This window comes from Mirounga leonina, unplaced genomic scaffold (genome assembly GCF_011800145.1).
Source record: "Mirounga leonina isolate KUSES-001 unplaced genomic scaffold, KU_Mleo_1.0 Mir_173, whole genome shotgun sequence".
Taxonomy (NCBI): Eukaryota; Metazoa; Chordata; class Mammalia; order Carnivora; family Phocidae; genus Mirounga; species Mirounga leonina.
This window is the reverse complement of record NW_023270447.1, coordinates 48,210,521-48,215,996: the sequence shown is the minus strand read 5'-3', so window position 1 is coordinate 48,215,996 and position 5,476 is coordinate 48,210,521. Positions and strand designations below refer to the sequence as shown.

At 44.2% G+C, this 5,476-nt stretch overlaps 1 pseudogene; it reads right to left on the bottom strand.

Moving 5' to 3' along the window:
- Window positions 1-4,980, bottom strand: part of LOC118018963 — a 7,163-nt pseudogene extending 2,183 nt beyond the window's left edge.
- Between the last annotated feature and the right edge of the window lie 496 nt (window positions 4,981-5,476).

Here is a 5,476-nt window from a genome sequence, read left to right as displayed (position 1 = left end):
AGGTGATGCTAAGAAACCAGGCAGGCGAGGCATTTACAAGGGCACTGTATATATATATATACTGTATATATATATACACACACACATGCACAAACATGCACCCACATACACATGCACAAGTGTGCACACACACACACACACATCCCACATACTGCACCAAAAAGGGGAACCACCAACTGGGAGTCCAATATTGAATCTTTGCACAGATAGAATCTGGGCCTGCGTGATGTGTCTCTCATCCTCCTTAGACCGACAGGCTAGCTAACAATGGCATGCCCTCTTCATGGTAAAGTACACGAAAGCAAGCCCCGCTCTACAATCCAGCTTGAAGCCTCTGCTGGCACCATACCTGCTTACATCTCATTGGCCAATGCACGTCACAAGGCAAAATCCAAAGCCAAGGCGCAGGCACGTCAAATCCACCTGCAGCAGAAGCCGCAACATTACCTAAACGGTATATGTACCAGGACAGATCTAGAACCATGGTTACCTTGGGCAAGTCCTTTCCATTCTCCAGGTGTCCTCACCTCTGTAAACAGCTTGGATCAGATCCATGTGTCCTAGAGAGTGAAATCCAGCCCTCCAGTAGCACACAAAATGAATTTAGATGGCACATGAAATTTAGTCAATTCTTGGGTGTGGTATTAACTAATATAGAGCACAGAAAGTGATGATGATTCACTTTTGAATTTGCTTTCAATATTGCCAGCTACATCAAGGAGAAAGTCTGAGTTAGTGCCCATGACAAGCCCAAAGCCTTTGCTGACTTCTCCTTTTAACAATGAGCTGGCAGACCACAGCACCGAGCAAGAATTTCCAAAGAGTGCTTTGTTTTCATTTTATTTATTTTTGACTACAGTATATTTATAGCAAGTGAGGCCAGATTTCATTTAGTTATAAAAAGCCTCTTTAAAAATACATGTGAGCCAATTTAAAGAAAATACAAAGTAAATTATTGGTGACAGGCAGAGAGCAAAAAATCATGGCCATGGGCTTGAATAACTAAAGTTTGGGAAATTCTGGATTTGACCATCTTTAAGGTTCTGAGATCCTGTGATCACTGCCAACTTCATTGTTCCAGCTGTGGTCTCTACTTCCACCCCAACGCTTTCTCAGAGGAAGATGAGCAGCCTTCTCTCCTGATGGCTTCTACGACCCTTCATTTCCCCCTCCCCTCTACATCTGAGCGGCCCAGCTGCCAATATGACTACCCAGCCAGATGTATTTGATTGACATGCTCATCCCTGCACAATGGGCCAGAGTCAGTCACCCTGCGGCCGTCCCTGCCCTTGGCATTGTGACGCATGGGCCCAGATTCCAAATGTCATGTCACATCTCCTCATGGCATCAAAGCACCCTCGAGAGCAGGAAACCCTAACAGATGGCTGAAATGCCTTCAAAAAGACTCCCCCAGACAGCCCAGGAGATGTACAGAGCCCTGTCGGTGGTGATGGGTTGCAACATATGCTCAGCAAAAAACGCCAAAGGGAAGAGAGGTTCCTGCACCCACCGAGACCGCAGAGTGCTGGTTCAAATGCTGGGTATCAGCTGCCTTAGACAGAGTGCCATTTGCTTTTGCAAAATATCTGTTTTATAAATCCCTGATCTCAATGCTTAGTATCCTGGACTTTTAAAGGTAGTGATGGAAAACTTTTTATTTACATTGAATATTTCATTACAAAGCAGATGAATGGGGAAAGGTCATTTTCTCTCAATAGTGGACTGTCACTCCCTCTGGTCCAGGAATTCCTAACCTGCATTTTCTGGATCCTTCAGAAGCACACAGCTGGTCTTAAAGAGGGCTGTGAACCTTCCAAAATTACCTGCAAACATTTTGTGTGTGTGTGCAACACATACAGGATTCTGTGGAGAAAGGGTCTAAAACTTTAGCCCGGAATTTCAGAATGGTCCATGTCTCATTAGAAACCACAGGTCTAATAGTGCTCCTTAGAATGTGTGGGGCAGAAAAGCTTCAAACCAAAACAAAACAAACTGGGCAGCAATGTAAGGTAACAAAGATTTTCCCCTCATAATAATATTAAGAAAAGCATTTGCTATTTACCATCACCATAATTCCAAAAGGGTCATCTCAGTGTAGCAGGACATGAAAAAACATTTCAGGAAGGCCATAAGCTCAGATTAAAAACATAAATTTAGCTTTGTTTAAAAAAAATGACTACATTGTCCATTTTCATTTCACTGGTGGCCAGCACCCATCTGGGGACCAGGATTTGGGAAGCCCTGATTTCAGAGTGGGAAATTCCTACTCAGCATGCAAATCTTTGGAAAACTATGGACTTCTTTGGGATTTCCCACAGCTGAGTTCATGGCACCACTCCCCCACCCCATCCCGTCTCTGTTCCTGGGCCACCCGAAGAGAAGTCCCTTATCTTTGACTCCACTATGCTGTGACATCTGCTACTATACCCCAAGGCAAGGGGGGTGGGTTCAATGCAGCAACTCATCCCAACAGCTCTTGACTATGCCCCGCGTGTGGACCAGCCGTGAGCTAGGCGTCTGATACACAGCAGTGCCAAGCACTATCCCTTCCTCAAAGGGCTCACCCTGTGGTGGAGGGGACGATAGGAAGGGTGTAAGTGGGGACCATGCCCCACTCCACTACTCTCTCCCCCGTTGTCAAAGGAGCAAAAGGAAACAGTGTCTGATGCTCTCCAGGCTGTATCACATAATCCATGTTTTGATTCAATGAGGAGAACCCTAAATAGGGCTGAATGATTGAATTCTTTTCCCCAAAGGAATTTAAAATGCCTCTTCCCTTTAGAAGTGTGTGACAGAGAATACAGAATGAAGGGTGTCAGAAGAAGCACTCTGAATGCAGCCAGGAAGTTGGCAGACACCTCAATGTAGGGAGTCAAGCCTCTTTAGCCATGTAATGGCAATTCCAGTTCTTCAAGTAGGTTTTATTGTTTTTTTAATTTTATTTTACTATGTTATGTTAATCACCATACAGTACATCACCAGTTTCTGATGTAGTGTTCCATGATTCCTTGTTTGTGCATAACACCCAGTGCTCCATGCAGAACGTGCCCTCCTCAATACCCATCACCGGGCTAACCCATCCCCCACCCCCTCCACTCTAGGACCCTCAGTCTGTTTCTCAGAGTCCATAGTCTCTCACGGTTCATCTCCCCCTCCGATTCCCCCCCCTCCATTTCCCCCTTCCTACTATTTTTTTTTTTAAACATATAATGTATGTTTGCCTCTGCAAAGGCTGGGCTCCACTGACTCTTGCACTAAGAGCCCAAAGGAAGCAACTGGTGTCAGAGCACACAGTGACAAGGAATGGTATGAGACAGCGGGAGGCAGCTAGCAGAATCTGGAGGAGAGACATAGATCCCCCCAAACAGAAATGGTTCTCCTGATCATAAGGCCAAAGTGAGGGGCCATGGCAGCTCATTTCAAGATCCACTGTACAATATGCACACTTGTAGATAATTTTAGGCGGGCTTTCACTCTTTCTTTTCCCCCCACTGCTTTCTACTTCTCTTTTACTTATTTTTAAAAGTAGTTGTTTATTTGAGAGAGAGAGAGAGAGCACATGAGCATGAATGGGGGGAGGGGAAGAGGGAGAGAATCTTCAAGCAGACTCCCCACTCAGTGCAGAGCCCCACTCGGGGCTCAGTCTCATGACACATGAGGTCAGGACCTGAGCCGAAACCAGTAGTCAGACTTTCAACCAACTGAGCCATCCAGGTGCTTCTCCTACTGCTTCCTACTTTATTAAACAATGAAGCACACATGGATGTTCCCTGTGGGATAACTAAAGGACAGCAAGGGAAGAGAAGGGGACACTCACGAAGAGAATCAAGAGCAGAGACCCATCTCCACCAAAAGGGCTCGATATTGATTTCCAGGGAAGAGCAGGACATGGTCAGTTCAAATTTGGTGATGGCATCAGGATGAAGGACCAACCCCAGACTTCCTGATGCTTTGATCCCTGACAAAGATCTCGACGCATCATCCAGGAGAAGGGCCTTCAGATGCTTTGATCACATATGCCCCCTGCTTTTCACCAGGAGGCACCTTAAGCAGCTGTATAATTCTGTCCAGAAGCCCACGGATTATCTCCAACCAAGGATTCTTACTGTAATAAACAGTACAGAAATGCCTGTAGTTTCTTTCATCTAGGTCTCTGCTAGAATCTTCTACTATAGTGTCAGAGATTTCAGTTTCAGAGGAAGGGGCATCTTACTATTTGTGGCTGTGGTCTTTAGGAGGCCAGGAAGAAGGGTAATGAGTACTACCTGAAAATCAGTGGCCTTAGGATCACTTATATGAACTACCTTTGTTGCAGAGATGTCCAAACCAAGTTTATCAGCAATACCTTGTTGGAGGCACAGAGGAAAGGCAAGTGGTTCAGTGCATCCAGTAGCTACCACGTCATGTCTTAGAAGTCCTGTGAGCTTATTAAGAGGAAATTGATTAGCTACAGTGTATGTTTCTGGGAGAGCCACCTGAATGTTATTATATCCATAAGCAATGGCTACATCTTGTATAATATCGCATCGCATGGAAAATGTCAACTCTGGTCAGAGAGATTTCAATCTCAATCTGATTCCCATCACCTATGACTTCTGACTTTAAGCACACTTTGGTCCGAAGCTTGGCAAGATTTTCTGGAGTTAATTAGATCAGATATCACCATCTCCTTTCGTTAAGCCAGTTCTGGAAGGGTATATTATTTTCCATTAGGAAAAACCACCTTAGCTGCTTTAATTGTAAATTGATTCTCATAATATTCACTGAACCTGGTGACAATGACATCAAGAGCTATTTTTGCCTTAGTAAAGTCAGTTCTTACGCATTCACGGATACATTTCTAGTATTCAGTGTTAATTTGGAATGATTTTCATTGATGATAGGAGGCCATAAAATGATGGCACCATCGCTATCATAGGTAACTGGGTACAGGGGTTTATTTTCAGTGATATGGAATTAATGTTCAAGGAGCACTTTCATTCTTGATACTGTGTTTGATTTTCATTTAGCTTCTTTGTTGTTTCCCTGAAGTCCTGAGTTAAAGAGAGCCTCTCTATTTTTGCATAACAAACTAAATTGAGTGGATATTGACCGGTAGCTACAATTGGCAGTTATCTATCAGGTACGTAGATAGGTATGTAATAGTAGCTACTCTCAGGTAAGTCCCAAGGACTATCACATATGTCTCAACTCATGTGATAGTGATATTCCCCTTTTAGTTGAAAAGCCAAAGCACAGAGAGGTTAATTACCTTGTCAAGGACAGAGAGCCAGCCAAAGATAGCTGGGACTTCACTGACACTAGCACGAAGAGTCCAAGGAAACAACAGAGGGGCCAGGACCCCAGATCTCAGCTGCCTGTCTGTTCCCAGTCCTGAGTTTTTGGAACATCAAGATTGAATGTTGTTCTCCACAACGTATAGGTATCCAAATGAATAGAAGATTCATAAAGATGATTGAATGGTAGGGAAATATCC